We start from the raw sequence: 23,586 nt of genomic DNA on the forward strand, positions 1-23,586 counted from the left end.
CATCTATTCAATTTGTTTTCTTTTCTTATTCTTGAATACAGAAAGAGAAAAAATTATATTAAAAATATTTTTCTTTAGTTTTTTCTACATTTTTAAACTTTTTTGTAAATTTTTCAAATTCTGTTTTACTTCCATCATTTCATTTTATTCTATTTCATTGTACTCATTTTTTCAAATTTTCAAACGGTTCCTTTTTTTCCTTTTTCTTCCTTTCTTCTTCTTATCTTTCCCTTTTTTCTCTAATCTATCAAGCTCCTTTCAAAACCCAGACCAAAACACACCTAGGATCTAGCATCATTTATTTGATTTTTGTGTGTGTGTGTTTTAACTTTTTTAATTTAATTTTTTTACCTTATTAATTCCTTTTCTTCCTTCAAAATGATGAAATGAAGGAATTCACCCCAAAAGAAAGAACAGGAAGAAATCACAGCCAGGGACTTAATCAACACAGATACAAGCAAGATGTCTGAACCAGAATTTAGAATCATGATAACAAGAATACTAGCTGGGGTTGAAAACAGATTAGAATCCCTTTCCATGGAGACAAAAGAAGTAAAATCTAGTCAGGATGAAATAAAAAATGCTACACCTGAGCTGCAATCTTGAATAGTGGCCAAAGCAGCAAAGATGGATGAGCAGCAAATCAGTGATACAGAGGACAAACTTATGGAGAATAATGAAGCAGAAAAAAAAGAAGGAGACTAAGGCAAAATAGCATGATTTAAGAATTAGAGAAATCAGTGACTCATTAAAAAGTAACAACATCAGAATCATAGGGGGTCCTAGAAGCTTGAGAGAAAAAGGGATAGAAGGGTTATGTGAGCAAATCATAGGGGAAAACTTTCCTAACCTGGGGAAAGACACAGACATCAAAATCCAGGAAGCACAGAGGACTCCCATTAGATTCACCAAAACCAACCATCAACAAGGCATATCATAGTCAAATTAAAAAAAAAAAAACAAACTCTGGCAAGGAAACAATCATGGAGGCAGCAAGGGAAAAAAAGTCCTTAACCTACAAAGGAAGACAGATTGGGTTTGCAGCAGATCTATTCACAGAAACTTGGCAGGCCAGAAAGGAGTGGCAGGATATATTCAATGTGCTGAATTGGAAAAATATGCAGCCAAGAATTCTTAATCCAGCAAGGCTATCATTCAAAATAGAAGGAGAGATAAAAAGTTTCCCAGACAAACAAAAACTAAAGGAGTTTGTGACCACTAAACCAGCCCTGCAAGAAATTTTAAGAGGGACTCTCTGAGGGGAGAAAAGATGAGAAAAAGAAGGGAAAAAAGCAAAAAAAGACTAGAAAGGACCAGAGAACACCACCAGAAACTCCAACTCTACAGGCAACATAGTAACAATAAATTCATATCTTTCAGTACTCACTCTAAACATCAATGGACTAAATGTTCCAGTCAAAAGACAAAGGGTAACAGAATGGATAAGAAAACAAGCTATATGCTATTTACAAGAGACCCACTTTAGACCTAAAGTCACCTTCAGATTGAAAGTAAGAGGATGGAGAACAATCTATCATGCTAATGATCACCAAAAGACAGCTGGAGTAGCCATACTTCTATCAGACAATCTAGACTTTACAATAAAGACTATAACAAGAGATGGAAAAGGATATTATATCATAATTAAGGGGTCTATCCACCAAGAAGACCTAACAATTGTAAACATTTACCCTCCAAATGTGGAAGAACCCAAATATATAAATCAATTAATCACAAACATAAACTCATTGATAATAATACCATAATAATAGGGGACGTCAACACCCCCACTTACAGGAATGGACAGGTCATCTAAACAGAAATTCAACAAAGAAACATGGTTTTGAATGACAAACTGGACCAGATGGACTTAACAGATATATTCAGAACATTTCATCCTAAAGCAGCAGAATATACATTCTTCTCCAGTGCACATGGAACAACATCCAGAATAGATCACATACTGGGACACAAATAAGCCCTCGACAAGTACAAAAAGATCAAGATCATACCATGCATATTTTCAGACCACACCACAATGCTATGAAACTCGAAGTCAACCACAAGAAAAAATGTGAAAAGATAACAAATACTTGGAGACTAAAGGCCTTCCTACTAAAGAATGAATGGGCTGGGGGTAAGGGGCAAGATGGCGGAGAAGTTGGGAGCTCCATGCATTTCGCCTGCACCCATCTCTCAAACAAAGAAGGCCTGAAGTCATAGGACACTGAGCCACAGGAGTTTGGGAAGAGAAAGAGACAGAATACACTGGGAAGGAAACCTCATAAGTGTGTGAGTGCGAACTGGGGAAGATAAAAGCGGGACGGGACCCAGACATACAGAGGGAGGGGAGGGAACCTGGCTTGCATTCAGCTGCGGTGACTGATAAACCGGTGATCAGTGGTGAGCTGCCGCGAGTCCAGGGGAAAGGAAAGAAAAGCTGAGATTGCTCATAGAACCATCACTGGAGAAGAGAAAAACCTTGGCTTGGAAAGAGAGTGTTTTTTAGCTTTGGCTTGGATGCTGACTTTGAACTAGGTGCCTCCAGTCCCAGAAGGCGCCAGAAAAAAAAAATTGCACTGCAGCACTCCCGGCACCATCCATGGCAGCAGCGGCCCGGTCAAGGGAAGCGTCGGCGTCAGCACGTAGTGGCGGCCCAATGAAACGGCGCCGGCATGGACACTGCAGACCTGAAGTTGCTATGTTTCCTGAACGCACTCAGGTTGTATCGCAGCTTGACCCCGACGTATCTGAGGCACAGAGAACTCCCCTCAGACATAACTTGAATCAATCTTCTGCATAGTGAAACTTGCAAAATATAAGGACAGAGAGAATTTGGAAAGCAGCTAGGGAGAAAAGGGCCCTAACATACAAAGGGAAACCTATCAGAGTGGTGACAGACCTATCTACTGAAACTTGGCATACCAGAAAGGAATGGCAGGATGTCCTCAATGTGATGAACAGAAAAAATATGCAGCCAAGAATCCTCTATCCAGCAAGCCTCTCATTCAGAATAGAAGGAGAGATAAAAGTCTTTCAGACAAACAAAAATTGAAAGAATTTGTCACCACTAAACCAGCCCTACAAGAAATGCTGAGGGGGCCTCTCTGAGGAAATGATGCAAGGAACGCAAGACACCAGAGACACCACCGCAAGCATGAATCCCACAAAGGACACAATGACTCTAAACTCATATATTTCAATAATAACACTGAATGGAAATGGGCTGAATGCTCCAATCAAAAGACATAGGGTAGAAGAATAGATAAAAAAAAAATAATAATAAAATCCATCTATTGCTGTCTACAAGAAACACATTTTAGACTGGAAGATACCTTCAGATTTAAAGTAAGGGGATGAAGANTTACAGGATGCGGCAAAGGCAGTCCTAAGAGGAAAGTCCACTACTCTCCAGGACTATTTCAAGAAATTAGAAAAAGCCTAAGTGCAAAATCTAACAGCTTTCCTAAAGGAACTAGAGGCAGAGCAACAAGAGCACCCCAAACCCAGTAGAAGAAGAGAAATTGTAAAAATCAGAGCAGAAATAAACAACATACAAACCAAAGAAACAGTTGAACAAATCAATGAAACCAAGGGTTGGTTTTTTGAAAAAATAAACAAAATTGACAAACCTCTAGCCAGGCTTCTCAAAAAGAAAAGAGAGAGCACTCCAACAGACAAAATCATGAATGAAAATGGACTTATTACAACCAACCCCTCAGAAATACAAGCAATTATCAGGGAATACTATGAAAAATTATATGCCAAGAAATTGGAACACTTAGAAGAAATAGACAAATTCCTAAACACACACTCACTACCAAAATTCACACGGGAAGAGACAGAAAATCTGAACAGACCCACAACGAGTGAAGAAATCAAATCAGTTATCAAAAATCTCCCAACAAATAAGAACCCTAGACCAGATGGCTTCCTTGGGGAATTCTACCAGACATTTAAAACAGAATTTATACCCATTCTCTTCAAGCTGTTCCAAAAAACAGAAATTGAAGGAAAACTTCCAGACTCATTTTATGAAGCCAGCATCACTCTGATTCCCAAGCCAGACAGAGATCCAGCAAAAAAAGAGAACTACAGGCCAATATCCTTGATGAATACGGATGCAAAAATTCTCAACAAGATCCTTGCAAATCGAATCCAGCAGCATATCAAAAGAATCATCCACCAAGATCAAGTGGGATTCATTCCTGGGTTACAGGGCTGGTTCAACATTCGCAAATCAATCAATGTGATACATCATATCAATAAAAGAAAAGATAAAAACCATATGATCCTGTCAATAGATGCAGAAAAAGCATTTGACAAAATACAGCATCCCTTCTTAATAAAGACTCTAGAGAAAGTCGGGATAGAAGGAACCTACTTAAACATCATCAAAGCCATCTATGAGAAGCCTTCAGCTAACATCATCCTCAACAGGGAAAAACTGAGAGCTTTCCCCCTGAGATCAGGAACACGACAGGGATGTCCACTCTCACCACTGTTGTTTAACATAGTGCTGGAAGTCCTAGCATCAGCCATCAGACAACGAAAGGAAATCAAAGGCATCAGAATTGGCACAGAAGAAGTCAAACTCTCACTTTTCGCAGAATACATGATACTCTGCATAGAAAACCCGGCAGACTACACCAAAAGCCTACTAGAACTGATCCATGAATTCAGCAAAGTTGCAGGATACAAAATCAACGTACAGAAATCGGTTGCATTTTTATACACCAACAATGAAGCAACAGAAAGAGAAATCAAAAACGGATCCCATTCACAATTGCACAAAAAACCATAAAATACCTAGGAATAAACCTAACCAAGGATACAAAAGATCTGTATGATGAAAACTATAGAAAACGTATGAAGGAAATTGAATAAGACACAAAGAAATGGAAAATCATTCCATGCTCATGGATTGGAAGAATAAATATAGTTAAAATGTCATTACTACTCAAAGCAATCTACACATTCAATGCAAACCCAATTAAATTACACCAGCATTCTTCTCAAAACTAGAACTATCCTCAAATTTGTATGGAACCACAAAAGACCCCGAATAGCCAAAGTAATATTGAAGAAAGCCAAAATGGCATCACCATCCCAGACTTTAGCCTCTACTACAAAGCTGTCATCATTAGNAATGAGAGACTCTTGAATACCAAGAACAAACTGAGGGCAGATGGGGTGGGGGAAGGGGGAGGGGAGTGATGGGCATGGAGGAGGGCACTTGTGGGGATGAGCCCTGGGTGTTATATGGAAACCAACTTGACAATAAACTATTAAACAAAAAAAGAAGAATGAATGGGCTAACCAAGAACTTAAAGAGGAAATTAAAAAGTACACAGAAGCCAATGAAAATGATAACACCACAGCCCCAAACCTCTGGGATGCACAAAGGCAGTCATAAGAGGGAAGTCTAGGTCTCAGATACACAACTAACCTTACAGCATAAAGAGCTGGAAAAATAACAGCAAATAAAACCCCAAACCAGCAGAAGACATGAAATAATAAAAATTAAACCAGAAATCAATGCTATTTAAACAAAACAAACAAACAACAAGCAAACAAACAAAAACAAAACAGTAAAACAGATCAATGAAACCAGAAGCTGGTTCTTTGAAGGAATTAACAAACCTGATAAGCCCCTACCCAGTGTGATCAAAAAGAAAAAGCAAAGGACCGAAACAAATAGAATCAAGAATGAAAGAGGAGAGATCACAACACAGCAGAAATACAAACAATAATAAGAGAATATCAGGAGCAATTATATGCCAATAAAATGGGCAATCTGGAAGAAATGGACAAATTCTTAGAAACATATAAACTATCAAAACTGAGACAGGAAGAAATAGAAAATTTGAACAGACCCATACAGGAAAGAAATCGAATTAGTAACCAAAAATCTACCAAGAAAACAAGAGTCCAGGGCCAGATGGCTTTCCAGGGGAATTCCACCAAACATTTAAAGAAGAATTAACATCTATTCTCTTGAAGCTGTTCCAAAAAATAGAAATGGAAGGAAAACTTCCAAACTCTTTCTATGAAGCCAGCATTACCTTGATTCCAAAACCAGACAAAGACCCCACTAAAAAGAAGAAGTATAGACCAATTTTCCTGATGAACAGAAGACAGGAAATATTTCTGGGTGCAAAAATCCTCCACAGATATTAGCAAACTGGATCCAACAATACATTTAAAAAATTATTCACCATGACCTAGTGGGATTTATACCTGGAATGCAGGGCTGGTTCAATATCCACAAAACAATCAATGTGATACATCCTATCAATAAAAGAAAGGACAAGAACCACATGATCCTCTCAATAGATGCAGAGAAAGCATTTGACACAATACAGCTTCCTTTCTTCATAAAAACCCTCAAGAAAGTAAGGATAGAAGGAACATACATCAAGATCATAAAAGCCATATATAAAAGGCCCAACAATAATATTATCCTCAATGGAGAAAAACTGAGAGCTTTCCCCCTAAAGTCAGGAACAAGACAGGATGTCCACTCTCACCACTGTTATTCAACATAGTATTGGAAGTCCTAGCCTCAGCAATCAGACAGCACAAAGAAATAAAAGGGATCCAAATCGGCCAGGAAGAGGTCAAACTTTCACTCTTTGCAGATGACATGATACTCTATATGGAAAACTCAAAGACTCCACCAAAAGACTGCTAGAACTGACCTACGAATTCATCAAAGTCGCAGGATATAAAATCAATGTACAGAAATTGGTTGCATTCCTGTACACCAATAATGAAACAACCGAAAGAGAAATCAAGGAATTGAGCCCATTTAGAATTGCACCAAAAACCATAAAATACCTAGGAATAAATCTAACCAAAGAAGTGAAAAATCTTTACACCAAAAACTATAGAAAGCTTATGAAAGAAATTGAAGACACAAAAAAAATGGAAAAAATATTCCATACTCCTGGATAGGAAGAACAAATATTGTTAAAATGTCAATACTACCCAACCTACATATTCAATGTAATACCTATGAAAATAACACTAGCAGTCTTCACAGAACTAGAACAAACAATCCTAAAATTTGAATGGAACCAGAAAAGACCCCAAATAGTCTAGCAAATTTGAAAAAGAAAACCAAAGGCAGAGACATCACAATCCCAGACTTCAAGCTGTATTATACAGCTGTAATCATCAAGACAATATGGTACTGGCACAAAAACAGATACACAGATAGAACAGAGAACCCAGAAATGGACCCAGAAACATATGGCCAACTAATCTTTGACAAAGCAGGAAAGAATACCCAATGGAATAAAGACAGTCTCTTCAGCAAGTGGTGCTGGGAAAACCGGACAGCTACATGTAGAAAAATGAACCTGGACCACTTTCTTACACCATACACAAAAATAAACTCAAAGTGTATGAAAGACCTAAACATAAGACAGGAAGCCATCAAAATCCTTGAGGAGAAAGCAGGCAAAAACCTCTTTGACCTTGGCCGCAGTAACTACTTACTCAACATGTCTCCAGAGGCAAGGGAAACAAAAGCAAAACTGAACTACGGGGACCTCATCAAAATAAAAAGCTTCTACACAGCAAAGGAAACAATGAGCAAAACTAAAAGACAACTGATGGAATGGGAGAAGATATTTGCAAATGATGTATTAGATAAAGGGTTTAGTATCCAAAATCTATAAAGAACTTATCAAACCCCACACCCAAAAACCAAATAATCCAGTGAAGAAATGGGCAAAAGACATAAATAGACACTTCTCCAAAGAAGACATGCAGATGGCCAACTGACACCTGAAAAAATGCTCAACATCACTCATAAGTGGGGAAACACAAATCAAAATCACAATGAGCTATCACCTCACAGCTGTCAGAATGGCTAACATGAACAACTCAGACAATAGATGTTGGTGAGGATGTGGAAAAAGAGGATCTCTTTTGCACTGCTAGTGGGAGTGCAAACTGGTGCAGCCACTCTAGAAAACAGTATGGAGTTTCCTCAAAAAATTAAAAATAGAACTACTCTACAACCCAGCAGTTGCACTACTAAGTATTTATCCAAGGGATACAGGTATGCTGTTTCAAAGGGGGACATGCACCCCAATGTTTATAGCAGCACTACTGACAATAGCCAAAGTGTGGAAAGAGCCCAAAAGTCCATCAATGGATGCATGGATAAAGAAAATGTGGTACACACACACACTGGAGTATTACTCAGCAGTAATACCGAAAGAATGAAACCTTGCCATTTGCAACTATGTGGATGGAACCAGAGGGTATTATGCTAAGCGAGATTAGTCAGTCAGAGAAAGACAAATATCCTATGACTTGACTCATATGAGGACTTTAAGATACAAACCAGATGAACATAGGGGAAGGGAAGCAAAAATAATATAAAAACAGGGAGGGGACACATAAAAGACTCTTAAATATGGAGAACAAACAGAGGATTGCTGGAGGGGTGGGGGGGGGCAAAATCGGCACAGGGCATTAAGGAATCGATTCCTGAAATCATGGATGGAGTATATGCAAACTAACTTGGATGGAAATTTAAAAACAAATAATTAATTAAAATAAAATAAAATAAAATAAAATAAAGGCAGGGTGGGTAACAGGTGAGCAGAGCAGCAAGCCACCTTTGAGAAAGCAAAGATACTAGTCAGACAGATTAAAGCTCTGGACATCTTTCAAGCAGGGCTACCATTTGAATCAGATGTGTCTGTGAGTCTAGAATGTATAGGCTGGGCACTATAGAGGGGATAACAGGAGAAAATACCTCTAGGATTTTGGTCTCAGTTCTGGAAAGAGGAAAAACCTGGTATACCTCCATAGAGCAACGGTTCCTAGCAGTGTACACAGTGCTCCTGCAGATAGACTGTCTCACAAAGAAAAAGCATAACATATTAAGGCTTCCCTTTCTATCAAGGGATGGATAGAGAACATGTTCCATTGACCCACTTCTGCCATGGCTCGGACTCCCACCCTGACTAAGTGATTATGCCTATGGACAGCAAAGGAGTACCCTGTCCACCAGCCCACTGTCTCTAGAAATGTGGGTGCTACTAGGCCGAATAGAACATATAGATCCTCCAAACGCTCCCACCCCTATTCCCGTGGCAGCCCCTGAAGAGGGAATGAGGAAAATTCCTGCTGATGCCTGATAGATCTAGTCATGGGAACTCTCCCACATGGAGTGCAGAGGCTATTCAGCCCAACACTGACACCATCTGGATGGAAACAGAAATGAACCACAGCAGCCAGTGGGCTGAACTCAGCAATTTAGCTGGTAATCACTGACTGACTAGCCGTGGCCATTAACCCTTCCTACTGACAGTTGAGTTTAAAGAGACTAACCCTATGGCTTAGACAATGAAAAGCAAAGGTGTAGATGATCATAGGTAAGCCCTTATGGGGTCAAGAAGATTTACCTGCAAGAACCTGAGGTAGTCCTCACCGTCTTCCACGTCCCAGTTCATAGGGCAATTGGGAGACTGATTCCCTAGCTTGGGTAAAAGCCCTCGCAACTGACTTTTTAGTAGATACAACACAGTGGACACATAGAAAGAGAGGCCACCACAACACCCAGATTAAATGGCATATTACCAAGGATGTTAGATCGCCCTTAAGATGCAGTGGCTTGCTTAATGCAGTAATAAATGCTGTGTGTTCTCAACAACACTCAAGGCACCTGCCAAAGGAGTCTGGGACCATCCATCAGAGTCCCCAGATGCTGAAGGGTTGGCAAATTGGTTATATTTGCCCCCTCCATCTGAGTAAGGATTCTAAATATGCCTTGGTTCATGTGGGCACTATGTCTGGCCTCATCCAAGTTTTCCTCTGTGGCTGTGAAAACCAGGCTTCCACCAACAGGGGATTGTAGAAGCTGAGCACCAGGTACAGATACCCTCATCAAATAAAAAATGATCAAGGATCACATTTCAAAGGCCATGATATCTAAGAGGGGACAAAAGATCATGACATTTAGAAGCTCCATCTCCCCTGTAACCTGCAAGCAGCAGGACTGATCAGAAAAAAAGAAATATTAAAGCAGCAGATTAAATTACTAACAAGTAAAACCACCTGGCCAAGCAAACTAAAGTACTATCCCAAGCTTTAATACGTTTCATTTTCTTAAGTTGTTTATTTATTTTTGAGAGAGGCAGAGACAGAGAATGAGCAGGGGAGGGACAGAGAGAAAGAGAGACACAGAATCTGAAGCAGGCTCCAGGCTCTGAGCTGTCGGCACAGAGCCCAGTGTGGGGCTCGAACTCATGAACCGTGAGATCATGACCTGAGCAGAAGTCGGACACTTAAAGGCTTTAATACATTTAAATGATCAACAGTAGGGCCTATTACCCAATATGCCAAATTAGAAACCCCTGCCAAGGCCTCCAGTATCGTAAAGGTATAAAAGTTGAGGGAGACAGCCATTGCCCTGAGTCCCACCGTGGATCACTGTGCTATGATGCTGAGAACATCAAGCCCAATCAGGCCTGGGGAAGGCATTGTGTATGGGATTCTCAATTATACGGTCCACCAGGATAGATGAATACTTCCCAACCCTGGGTGAAAGGGAACTGCTCAGTCTCTAACGGGATCCCATCATCCTGCTATGAGCCAGACCTGTTGAAACACACTATACCCGGAATAGAACATGCACCACTGAAGGAGGGGAGAAGGTGAGGGTCATGGCCTGGCATATCCCGCCTCCAGTCCTGCCTGCTTCCTTCCCCAGCCAACAGCATGGCATATATAACCAGGTCCAATTTCTAAAGCTACAGCCACATTAACATCTAACAATCAGGCTGTGGGTGTAATTCTTAGAGAAAGGGGAGAGACTTTCCCATACAACTTCCTGTTAAATAACTGTCTTGTCAACCTTACACATCGGCTGCCTGTAAGGTGTCCATTCATGAGACAGACTCCTAAGATAAATACCTTTCCACAGTGGGCCCACTTGTATGCCCAACAAAAGAATCAATCTACCTTGGATATATGAGCAGCTGCCCCTTTCTAGCTCATCAGGATTGTCACCACTCTGGGGAATGGACTAAAAAGTCCTTGGGACCCCTGGATGGCTCAGTCAGTTAAGTGTCCGACTCCAGCTCAGGTCATGATCAAGAGTTTGAGCCCCACAAAGGGCTCTGTGCTGACAGCTCAGAGACTAGAGCCTGCGTCAGATTTTGTGTCTTCTCTCCCTGCCCCTCCCCCGCTCACGCTCTGTCTCTTTCTCCCTCTCTCAAAAATAAAAAAAACATTTAAAAAAATTTTTTAAAGAGGTCTAAAGCAGTACATTTAAAAAAGAACAAGTCAGGACTAGTACTCTTAATTCATCTGATGTCACCAATACTACTCTAGAAATCTGGCCTCTGGCATACAGCATCTGTAACACTGGACATGAGTAGTATTTTCCTGCCAATCAAACTACACAGGCAGCCCATCAAACTGCTGGCCAAAAGGGTCCTAAAAAATACCATTTGTTACTACATGATTCCACTTATATGAGGAATCTAAAACAGTCCAGCTCAGAAGCAGAGAATAGAATGGTGATTACCAGGGGCTGGGGCTGGGGGAACATGAAGTATTAGGCAGAGTACAAAGTGTCAGTAATGTAAAATGAATAAGTCTTAGAGATATACCATGCAGCAACAGAACCTACAGTTAATGACAGTGAATTGTACGTTTAAAATTTGGTAAGAAGGTAGGTCTTATGTTCAAAATTCTTATCTCACACACACACACACACAAACAGATGATCATCATCATCATCATGATCATCATGGTCATCATGATCATCGTCACCATGGCAGGAGGAAACTTTTGGAGGCGACAGATAGTTTTATTGCATAGATTGTAGTGATGGTTTCACAGATGTGTACTTATCTCCAAACTCATCAAATCGCATACGTGAAATACATACAGCTTATCATATGTAAATTATATCTCAATAAAGTGGTCTAAAAGAAAAAAAATACCATTTGAGCCATGGGTGACTATGCTCATATTTGGGATATATTCACATGGCTCACCCCAGGCTATGGACATTTGAGCCCTGGAACACCAGGCACCCCTATGTTGCGAACAGAAAAACCACTCTAAACATAACCAACCCGGCTGTACCAGAAATATGGGATGGATGTCGCTGGAACTATGCAGTCATTCTGTCACACTGAAGGATAACAACTAGTTTGACACTGACTGGTCACAACACCTACCTGAATGGAACGCAGTGTATGTAGCACAGATCTTTGGCCGCAGCTTCCAGCTGGGTGATTGGGCCACTGCACTCTGGCTTTTCCCTGGGCACAAAGGAGAGTCCGCCCCATCCTAATAGCAGTTGCCAACCCCATTCTCCTCAAGGCCAGATGGGCATGTTCTGTTCTCCACTGGTATGCTCATCTGGCCACCATTTTCCTTCCACTGGCCCGGAAGACATCGTGGCACACCAAGAAGCACTTACTGAATCCGCCAAACAAGCCTTAAATGTCAGCCAATAAGGAAAGAGCCTGCTCTTACTGAGCACTAAAATATCTCTAATGAAAAAAGCTAGGGGCACCTGGGTGGCTCATTCGGTTAAGTATCCAACTCTTGATCTCCACTCAGGTCATCATCTCATGGTTCCTGCGATCGAGCCCTGTTTCGGGCTCTGCACTGACAGCTTGGAAACTGCTTGGAATTCTCTCTCCCTCTCTGACCTTCCCCCGCTGGAGCATGCACTTGTTCTCTCTCTCTCTCTCTCTCTCTCTCAAAATAAATAACCTTAAAAAAGAAAAAGCCTATCCTCCAGGATCAGGTGAACATTCTCACTGCCTCTCAAGAAAGCATCTATGCCATTATCTAAACAAAATGCTTGTGTTAATACCTGATAAATCTGCTAATGTACCATCTTTATTAAATCACATAAAGAAACAAATAAATATCCTGAGTTATCTGACCTCCAACCTAGAGGACTTAATAAATCAATGATTCAGATCATTGGGCTCTTAATTTTAAAAATTATTACTTATTTTGGGGGCGCCTGGGTGGCTCAGTCAGTCAAGCATCGGACTTCAGCTCAGGTCACGGTTCAGTTCATGGGTTCAAGCCCCGCATCGGGCTCTGTGCTGACAGCTGGCTCAGAGCCTGGAGCCTGTTTCGGATTCTGTGTCTCCCTCTCTCTCTGACCCTCCCCTGCTCATGCTGTCTCTCTCTCTCTCTCTCTCAGAAATAAAAAACATTTAAAAAATTTTTAATTATTACATATTTGGGAAATCATGGTCTTAATCTGTGTTTCTTCTTGCATGTGCCTAAACTATTTCTGTGGCATCTGCCTCCAGTGCGGCCAGATAGTCACCAAACACGCCACATCTATGCTGGTAAAACCCTGACTTCTCAGGGCACTTGACCAGTGCACAGATCATTATAAGAGCCAGTCACAAGAGGTAAGACACTGGAGAAGGTCATTGAGAGGACATGGATGCCATTTGACCCACGAGCTGGACCCAGGCGATTGAGGCTCTTCTCCACCTCCCCTGTCCATGAAGTACACGTTCTGCCTGCTTTCCTGCCCTAAAAGCTGACAGACTTGAGATTGTAATGTGCTGTTGAGATGTCTGGATATAATGACTGGATGTACCCTCTGGTAGACATGACTGGACCCAGTTAAGGCCTCTGTATAAACTTTTAAGGCTCTGACAGGTGGGTGCAGAGATCTGCTCACTTTGCAGCCAACCAAGCCAACCCTCATAAGCAAGTTCCCTTGCTTACTAAAACTGCCACCTCCCAGTCTGGAGGGGTCTGCCTCTTCTTCAGTCTGCCCTTGCCTCCCATGTGCAGGGGCCCGTTTCAGATTTCACCCGGGAAACTCCAAGGTTACAAATCCACAGGGCGCAAGAAGAGGTCGTTGCCAGGAGAGGCCACCGGCCACTGGGCGCTGCGGGTCGTCATGCTGTGCGGGAGCCGGGCCCGGGGGAGGCCGTGTGCGGCGCGGGAATCCGGTGTAGGAAGAGCTGCTCGGGCTGCAGCAGCCAGACCCGAAACCCCCGCTCGCACCTGCGCTGCAGCAGTCTGCCAGGGAGCCTTGCGAGCCTGCCAGGCAAGCACTAGCGACCCACAGGCACAACTCCTTTCCTCCTCCAGTATCTCTCTGGCACCCTCTACCGACAAGGTTTAGCATCGTGCCAGCTGGCGAAGGAAACATTTAAAGGACCCAGATCCATTTCACAGTCTAGGCGGTGAAGGGAAACGTTGGTGCTGAGACTAGCTCCGCTGGTCTTCAGGGAGAGACTAAAGCTAAACAAAAAGCCATCACAAATCTGTAACGAAAAGACCTACAACCCTAGAAAGGAAAAAAATACAGAGACGCACAGGGAAAAGCAGAAAGCAGAAGGCGAGAGAGAGACAAGACGTCTGAGGACCTCGGCTTTTCTTCCTGTGGGCTCACTGCATCCCTGTCCTTTGATGCTAGGGGACTCCTCTGTCGCTTTCTTTTTTTTTTTAATGTTTTTTTTATTTCTAGGAGAGAGAGAGAGAGACAGCGTGAGCAGGGGAGGGTCAGAGAGAGAGGGAGTCACAGACTGAAACAGGCTCCAGGCTCCGAGCTGGCAGTCAGCACAGAGCCCGACGCGGGGCTCGAACCCACGGACCGCGAGATCATGACCTAAGCGAAAGTCGGACGCTTAACCGACTAAGCCACCCAGGCGCCCCTCCTCTGTCGCTTTCTAACGAATGCCTCCTTTTTTGTCAATTTACACTAGCTTGGGCTAGCTTCAAGCCCTGAGACAAAGTCCTCCTAGTCAATAAGAAGTGACTGACTTAAAATCTCAGTTACTAATTTTATCATTGCCAAGTCCTTGGAAGAGGTTACAGTTGTTTGTACCTGCTGTAATTTCGTCCTGTCCGGTTTGGGGAAGCACTCTTCCTTAGCCGAAAATTTCTGTAATTAAAAAATTGAAATCCTTTCCTGTTCTATTCACTCTGAGTGGCACAGCTGGATTTCATCTGGGCCTCGTTGTCCATTTTCCCTGGACCTCACCTCAGATTCCCTGTTACTATTAAGTTCTTGTAAAACCTGCCAATTGACATTTTAGAGCAAGACTATAAAGCCTTCCTTGTTAGTCTTTACTTTTTTTTTAGGCGGGGTGAGGAGCAGGGAGAGAGGGAGAGAGAGAATCCCAAGCAGGCTCCACACTGTCAGCGCAGAGCCCAACGCAGGGCTCGATCCCACAAACTGTGAGACCATGACCTGAGTGGAAACCGGGAGTCGGACGCTTACCCAACTGAACCACCCAGACACCTCTGACTGTTTTTTATGTCTTGTCATGCAGGGGATAAATAAGATCCATCTGCAGCAATAACTGGGGCAAGTCTTCTACCACCTTTCCAGAAGGCGTCTGCGCAATGCCGTAACACATTGTCACTTGTTCCTGCCTAATCATTTGTAGGACGCTTTGATGTGGAGCCATTTATTCTGCACTTTGTTTTATTGGTTCTTATACATGGGCTGCTTCACGTTACTCTTCCAGTTGACTGAGTCAGCTCGTCAGCCCCATTCTTCACCCACCATAATTAGCATGTTATTTTGCCTTTGGTGGTAGGGAACACCCCACCCATGGGGGTTTTCTTCAGCTCCTTCAACAGGGCTGTTTTGTTCCCCAGGCCGCTGGTAGGTGGTTTCCACCCTCTTGTGTCACATCTCTCATCTGATCATTTGTTTGGGTTTGGAGGACAGTACTCTAGCTGTGTTTTAATGTGTGACTTTAACTGAATTTTCAATTTTCTCAGCATCTGTTTTTCTTTTCACCAAATTCCTTCTGTCTCGTTCACGATGCTCATCTCTTCTCCCGGTGTTTCTCATCACCCTTGTTCACACGGTCATAATCCATTTTCATCTTAAAGTACTCCCCACAAGCTTCCTGGTTCATTTACATCTCTCTATTCTGTTCTGGCTGGTGATCCCTTTTCATTTTCATGCAAGATCCCGTGTCTTGTTGGGACAGGCAGTTCTTCCACATTTGTGAGAATGATAATGACAATCCCCTTAGTTGCAGGACAGGTGTCACTTAATCTTTTCCCCCCCCCACACACACCCTCACTGTTCCCTGCCTCTTTCTCACTGGGCCTGAGACCACCGTAATAGCAGAGAGATGTATACAGACACTATCGACTGGCCCAGTGGCTCCCCAAGTGAACGACTACATCAGAATCCTCCTGTGCTTATTAAAACAGATTCCTGGGTCCCACCCAGCCCACCTGAATTCTAATCTCTGGAATGGAGCCTACAATCTGCATTTTAACAGTCTCTCCAGGTGACTTTTCTACATCCTAAAGTTGAACAGATGGGAGCAGTATCGTGTTCTGAGAGTGGAAGGGGCTGGTCTGAAGTTAGGGATGAACTTCCACAAAGTTACTCCAGACCCTGACGCTTCCAGCAGGTATTCTCTCTGCCTGCAGAAATAAAGATCAAAGTCCCCTTCCAAGGACCCCTGCCCTTAGGCATCATAACCATGTTTCAGAGTTCATCTCTGGAACCTAATCCTCGTTCCCGTAGTGTCCAGTTCTGGGGAAGCCAAGAGAAAGCCCACAAATGACAGGTAAGCTGTAACCAAGCAACATGGGACACGTGCACATGGTGGGTCTCCACCCGCAGGGGCAAAACTGACCGATGGCTGCAAAAGTGCAACACTCTGAAATCGGTCACTGTTCCATGGCTCGCAGCAAAGCCAGCCTTCCGACGGGCCCCCGCCACCTGTGACTGGGTGCAACAAGGATAGACATTTTGGGCTCATCCTCATGATATGTGGGACGCCCCTGGTGGGTGGCCTTGGCCAGAGGGCTCCCAGTGGCCTTGCTGAACTTTTCTTAGGACTGCACTGACGCCAAAGACGCCTCCACCCCGCCTCGATTCCTCCCACTCCTCCTCCCCTCGGGTCAGGCCGCACCACAGTCTGCCGGCTCTAGGCACCCCCGGCGCTCTGCTTGCTCTCACAGGCCTTTCCCCGCTCTTGCTGTCCTGGTGACTGCTTTGCCAAGTGGCCACGCTGACACCCATGAGTTAGCTCTTGCAGCAGCAGTCCCAAAATAAGAAGTCTCTTCCCCACCCCAGCACTGGTGTGGAAGAGCAGCGGCAGGGGCATGGATGTGGGACCGACAAGCCACCTCTTAAAGAAACATTGCACCAGAGTTCAACAGGCAAGGACGACTTTATCCAAGGCTATTGCAGTAGGAGAGAGAGACTGAACTCCGCTTCACACAGAGCAGGGACACGTGGGGATTTCTAGCCAATGGGCAGCGGGAAGGAATTGGATAGAAAATTACTACGAAGAACTTGGTTAGCTAACAAGGTCTAGGGGGGAGCAACAGAATTGGATATCAAGAGTGGGGGGATTCTCAATAAACCAATTTAGCAGGGTTCTTTGCTAAACCCGAGCCGGGCAGGCCTACGACAGGCCAAGGATGGCATCTCGCTGAAAAGAGGGCTCGGAGGAGCTACACCCTGAACCAGAACCCCTGGCGCACCCAGCGGGTCTATGCAGGAGGGCTGGCAGGGGAGGGGCTTTGAACTGAGTGTGAATCGAAGTTTCAAACAAATAGGACTGAGTCTGAATTGAATTGAAACGGCTTGCGTGACTGATAGCTGCTGCAGACTTATAGAACTAGACCACGACTGTTACCAGAGCCAGCTCTTTGCCTCCAAGGGGAAAGAAGGGCTGGTCACAGCATAGCTGGTAGCACCACCGGACACGGCAGGCACTCAAAGAAGGAGACTGAGGGGCACCTGGGTGGCTCAGGCAGTTAAGCATCCGACTCTTGATTTCAGCTCAGGTCGTCTCGCAGTTCGTGAGTTCGAGCCCTGCATTGGGCTCTGAGCTGGCAGCATAGAGCCTACTTGGGAGTCTCTCTCTCTCCTCCCCTGCCCCCACAAAATAAATAAATAAACTTTAAAAAAAAGAAAGAAAGAGAGAGATTGAAGGAAAACCTGAGCGTGGCCGTAGCAGGAAAGCCTTTCCCGATGCAGCAGGGAGAATATGGCCTCCAAGATGTTCAGGGGCTGCTATGAGCTGCTAGACACTGAGGTGGGGAAATAGGTATCTGGACTCCTAGGAATGAGCCTTCACCTGGAGGTGTGCCCCATATAGTGGAGGGAACACCTAAACCCAGAACCAGATGAAAAGTGAGCTCGCACGGCCCTAGGAAGGTCTGAAGGTTTGGAGGGACCGTAACTGGCCTGCCTGAATGTTGTGCCTCCAACAGCACTTTCCTACACATGCAGATGTCCAGCCTCTGTGAAGGCTCTGGGAAATCAGTGATCCCCAAGATTCTAGAAAGAAGCCCTGAACCCAGGAAGCAGTCAGATCTTGTGGTGCAGACGGCATGGGGTATCTGTGGGAAAGACGCATCTTCACCTGCAGCCGCGGTGTCTCAGCAGACAGAACCTTAACTCTGATTGCAGGGCTGGGACGAGGCCCCACACAGCAAGGATGCGGCGGCAGCAGCCCAGGGAAGCTGCAGACACGGATTCTGGGACAGCAACGCCAAGCTGGGCAGGGAAACCAGAGAGCTGGGCACTCGGCTGGCTGCTTCCCTGGGCATCTAGAGCCCCACAGTCCAGAACTCGCCTTCCTACTGACGGCAGCACATCCACTGAATCTGCGTCAAATTTAGGTTCCAAACTGAAATTTGACTCTGATTCTTTAAGTGACATGGGGATAACAGTAGTGCCTGCCTGAATGGGTTGCCTGGGCGTCTAAATGAGACCATACAGTCCATTCTGCTGCTCACACGTGTTTCGGAAATGGAAATTTGGTCCACTGCAATGGATATATCCCGGGGAAAATGAGAGTAGAACACAATCTGCACATTTGATTATACAACTCATCCAAGAGAATTACTAGGTGAACCCAGAAAACCACGCCCAGCTGAATCAAGCTGCACGGGAACACACAAATCGCTCGGCACACACCTCACAGCCGCCAGCTACCCCAGCAAACCATGTGTGGTGAGCCACACCCAGCCACATCCCTTGTTCCCACCGTGCCCGAGTGCAGAAAACTCTTGTTGCACCTCTTCACAGGAACACACACACGGCAGTCCTTCCAATGCCTGCGTCCACAATCAAACTCAGGTCTGTTTCAAGGTAAAAAAACCAAAACCAAAACCAAAACAAAAAAAAAGTATCTGCTGTAGTATTGATTTCTTCATCATTTAACATGTGTAAAACTGTGCTACCGTTTTTCATCAACCTCCTTCTAATTTGTATGTGTCACTGACGAAGTTTCTGAGTGCCGGGTCCCCGGCCCTATTTCCCATCAGCCTCATGCTTGCACAGTTTTGTGTAGCATTATGACTTTTACTTTTTTAATGTTTATTGTTTTGAATGACCTCTCCAATCACCTTTTTTTTTTTTAATGTTTATTTATTTTTTAGAGGGAGAGAGAGAGAGAGAGAGTGCTGGAAAGGGGCAGAGAGAGAGGGAAGACAGAATCTGAAGCAGGCTCCAGGCCCAACATGGGGCTCGAACCCGTAAACTGTGAGATCATGACCTGGGCCAAAGCCAGACACTGAACTGACTGAGCCATCCAGGTGCCCCAGTGCTGTGATTTTTAGGAACTGGTGGGCATGTCAGAGGACTGAGGGCACATGTAAAACACTCAGCTCACGGTAAGCATCCAGTGAGTCATCTACTGAGATCATAATAATAATGATTAAATCTCGTGCTTGAATAACACTTGCCGTTTTTTCAAACTTCTTTCCCCACATGAATGGACTTTATCCTCATGCTTTGCTTGTGGATTATTTTTCTGATTGGACACAAATGAAAATGCAAACCCAGAGAAGGCACTTGCCCAAGATCACACAAGCAAGTCCCAACAGAAAAAAGACCTGTTCCCTGCCTTCAAATTTCTTAAGAAACAAAAAATACAGATATTACTTCTAAGCCTATATCCAAACACGAGAGCAAAACGTACATAAGAGCATGGCCATTTGGGAGTCAAAGGTGGACAGGAGAGAGGGCATTTAATCATAAAAGAATCCTCGAAGAGGTAAATTGGGACTGTGGAAAAATAGTGGGCAGAAGGAAGAAAACTGTAGAATGGAGACAAGTCAGTGGATATCAGGGGTCTCAAACTCGGATGCCTACAGGGGCCAAGCAAACAACAGGGATGAATGGAATGTTCCAGGTGTAAAGAAGAGAGAATGGGGGGGGGGGCCTGCAGTGACTCAGGTGTCACCAAAGGGGTAGCTGCTAGGGAGTGCTGACTAATTTGTGTCACTCCTAAGAAGATCCAACATCTGTTTTTAAGAGAAGCAGAAAATTCAGATTTTATATGAAATTTCTAGGTTGCGTTTTTTGCTTTTTCATTTTAATTGTGGCCTAAACATCAATTATTTTCTAAACATTGGCAACGAATTCAAGTATTTTAAAAACACTTTTCAGGCCAAACTAACACATCTACAGGCCACGTATGGCCCACGGGCTGCCAGTCTTCAGGCTCTGATGAACGATGATGCCCAGGGCTCAGGGCCCCAGGCAAAGAAGTCTGAACAATGATGGACACAAAATATGTTATTTATTGTCAATTTCTGCAAAGACACATTTAAGCAACAAAATATACATTTGTCAACCTTTTAGAATTTGTTTTATACATTAACAAATACAATGTGCTACCATAGCAATAAATTAAATGTACATTATTTACATTACATAGGCAGTCGGGGTCTACGAATCACCTCCTCAAGAAGAGGAAAGAAAGAAAAGTCATCATCACATGGATCATCATTTCCAAGCTACACTTCTTAGGTTCTATCACACAAAGGGATCTCTTCACACTAGAACATCAGCACTCCCCGGGCTGGAGCGTGGAAGGGGGACGCCCAGGACAGGGGAGAGTTGGCATACATGCTAAGGAGTGGGAAGGAGGAACGGACTGTTCCAAGCAGAAATATCACAAAATCAAAGATGATGGCATTTAAATTCCAGTCTTCCAGACAAACACCCTCTCTCTAGGGCTGGTAAGGCACAGGACAGAGCCACTGCCCCAACAGCCTCTCACTAGGCAGGGCCCCACTGTCCTCGGCCCTAGTGGGGGTGGTCTCCTTCCTCCCAAAGGGGCAGATGGCCCAGCTGAAGGGAAGGGGATGTGGGGTTGGGACGGGCAAGGGGCTAGTGGTAAAACAGATAGCAGAGCTTACAGAATGCTCCTTGGCAGCCTTGGCAAACTCCACTGACCCACTCTCACCTTTGAGAAAGAGAGCAAGGGATCTGGGGAGAAGCCGTGGGGTCCCAGGCATGGCTGGATGGCTGGGTCCCAGCCAGCCACCTACTTGACCCCTGACCATCCCCCACGATGACCAGTCGCTGTGGACTCACAATCAAATGAAGAAGGTAGTGTTTGCACTGGCACCTTGAACAGCCAGGGGAAGAAAGCGACGGTGGCTCTCATCCCACCTCGTCACACGAGCCTACCTTTTTACTAACCACCGTTAAGGATCAGGGAGAACAGCAGTTTTCTCTTGCCACTTTTCTTAACTTAAGAGGAGGTTTAGTTAGTTAACTGCATCTCTGCCCTGGCCTCCACCCCCACTACAGGGCGGAGTTGAAGAACTGATGTTACCCGGAATAGTCCACTAAAATCTCTTGCCCTCCTCATTTTCTCTGCTCAAGCTGCATCCAAAACCCCAGGGCCCTCACTGAGACACTGAGAGACTATCCCTCCTGTTGAAAAGAACAGAGACTGAGGCCCCACCTTGACTGCGGACAGCTCCCAACCAGTGCTCCGGCACCAGCGAGGCTTCTCCAACACGCCGGGCTCCGGCAGACGCAGCCACTTGCTGAAGCGACCATGTAGGTGGAGCAGACAAAAGGGCCCTGGGTTGCGGGTTCTAGTCCCAGCTTTGCCACTCGCTGGTCGTGACCTCCACTGAGTTACTTCCCCACTGGAGCTGAGGTTTCTCAGCGGGACGATAATCTGGATGGATTAGATATCAAAAGGGGCCCGGATGTCTGGGACACTGAGATGATGCCAACAAGGCTGAACCACAGGGTATTTTCCACTCATTTTTCATTCATTCATCATTTTCCATTCATTAGAAACTCTAGCTAAGATTTTCTCTCTCAAGTCCTTTCTGCCTCTGTTTTTAAGCAGCAACTGAGTAGAAGCTAACGGACACCCTAAAGAGCCTGACAAGCATTGTTTCTTCCATGAGTCAGGCAGTTCCCAGAGGCAGATACATGTCCAGGAAACACTCCTCCTGTGTCCAGGTCACAAGCAGAGCGCCTCAAATACCAGCATGAGCACCGTCAGAATGAGTCTGGTCACAGGGACCGAGGAGACTTGAGCAAATCTTTGAGCCCCAAGAATGGGCGCAGCAAGTAAAGGAAGTTTGGGGCCAGAACAGATGCAGGAGAATATGGGGGAGGAGCCTCCAGGAACCCAAGCCGCCTGCCCCATGGTCAAGGGGGTGAGGTAAGACTGCCCACTCCCTGCCCTCCTCCCCCTCAGCCCCAGGATATAGGGGGGCTGGTCACATGTACTCTAGAAGCCACAGGATGAGCTTTCTAGGGAGGGTAAGACAGGACCCAGAGGGAGGGACATTTCAGATCCAGCCCAATGTAACCCCAGCAGCAAAATTTTGTGGAGAACCACCTCTCAGGCCTGCTTCATAGGGAGCACCCCCGTGCCTCTCAGTTTCCCTGGACATGGCCCACCATCCTGGCCACTGGCTCAGAGGCAGAGACAGGCCCTCCCGAGGTGGCGGGGGCTTGCGGGAGCAGCAGCGAGAGCAGTGGAGGGAGGCGGGTGTGAGGTCCCCAGGCAGGACAGCGTGGGGACAACCTGGAAACTCCAGGGGACCCCAGATCACAACACAACACAGCACAACAACCAAGCAACTGTAAATACCAGCTACCCAGAGAAGCAAGTGGGAACCTGGAATCTTTCTTTTTTTTTTTTAAATGCAGCTTGACCTTTCAAGATCCTTCAGAAACTCAGCCAACAGCACGCTGCCAGGGTCCACAGACCTCATGCCAGCAGCGGGGCCGCTCCGGTGATTTTTAATAAAAGCTACACAGACATGTGTTGACCTTCTCACTAGAAGAAATTTCACCGGACTAGTACTTTAAATAAACACATTTCCCAAATAGTGTGAAGGGAGAGGTCCACCCAGCCTGCGAATAGGACACCACAGCGTCCACGTGAGTGAGAGACGAAGGGCCAAGGTTTTGCTCTGATGGCAAAGGCAACAGGGAAATTGTCACATCGGTCAAAAACAAGTAGAACATTGACTTGGGGTTGCTTTGACTTGGGAATGGGCCCAGAGCCCAATGCAAATAAAACATCTGGTAGAAATCCTTGTCATCTGCTCCTTAAAGTAGGAGGCCAGCCTGAGTCACCGTGGCTGTCCCGTGTCACAGAGGCCCTGCGTGCACTTGAAGATGTGGCACCTCCGAGGTTCTGCTACCCAGACCCCATGTTTTACTTGACACCCCACCATAACTCCCACTGGGCCCGTCAGCGGAAATGACCTTTCACACTACAGACGGGGAAGGGCAAGAAGCACGACTACGGGGCGACTCCTGAGAGTGGACTGGCTCTGCCCGGGGGGGGG

The sequence above is a fragment of the Crocuta crocuta genome, unplaced genomic scaffold (assembly GCF_008692635.1).
Source record: "Crocuta crocuta isolate KB4526 unplaced genomic scaffold, BGI_CrCroc_1.0 scaffold149, whole genome shotgun sequence".
Lineage (NCBI taxonomy): Eukaryota > Metazoa > Chordata > Mammalia > Carnivora > Hyaenidae > Crocuta > Crocuta crocuta.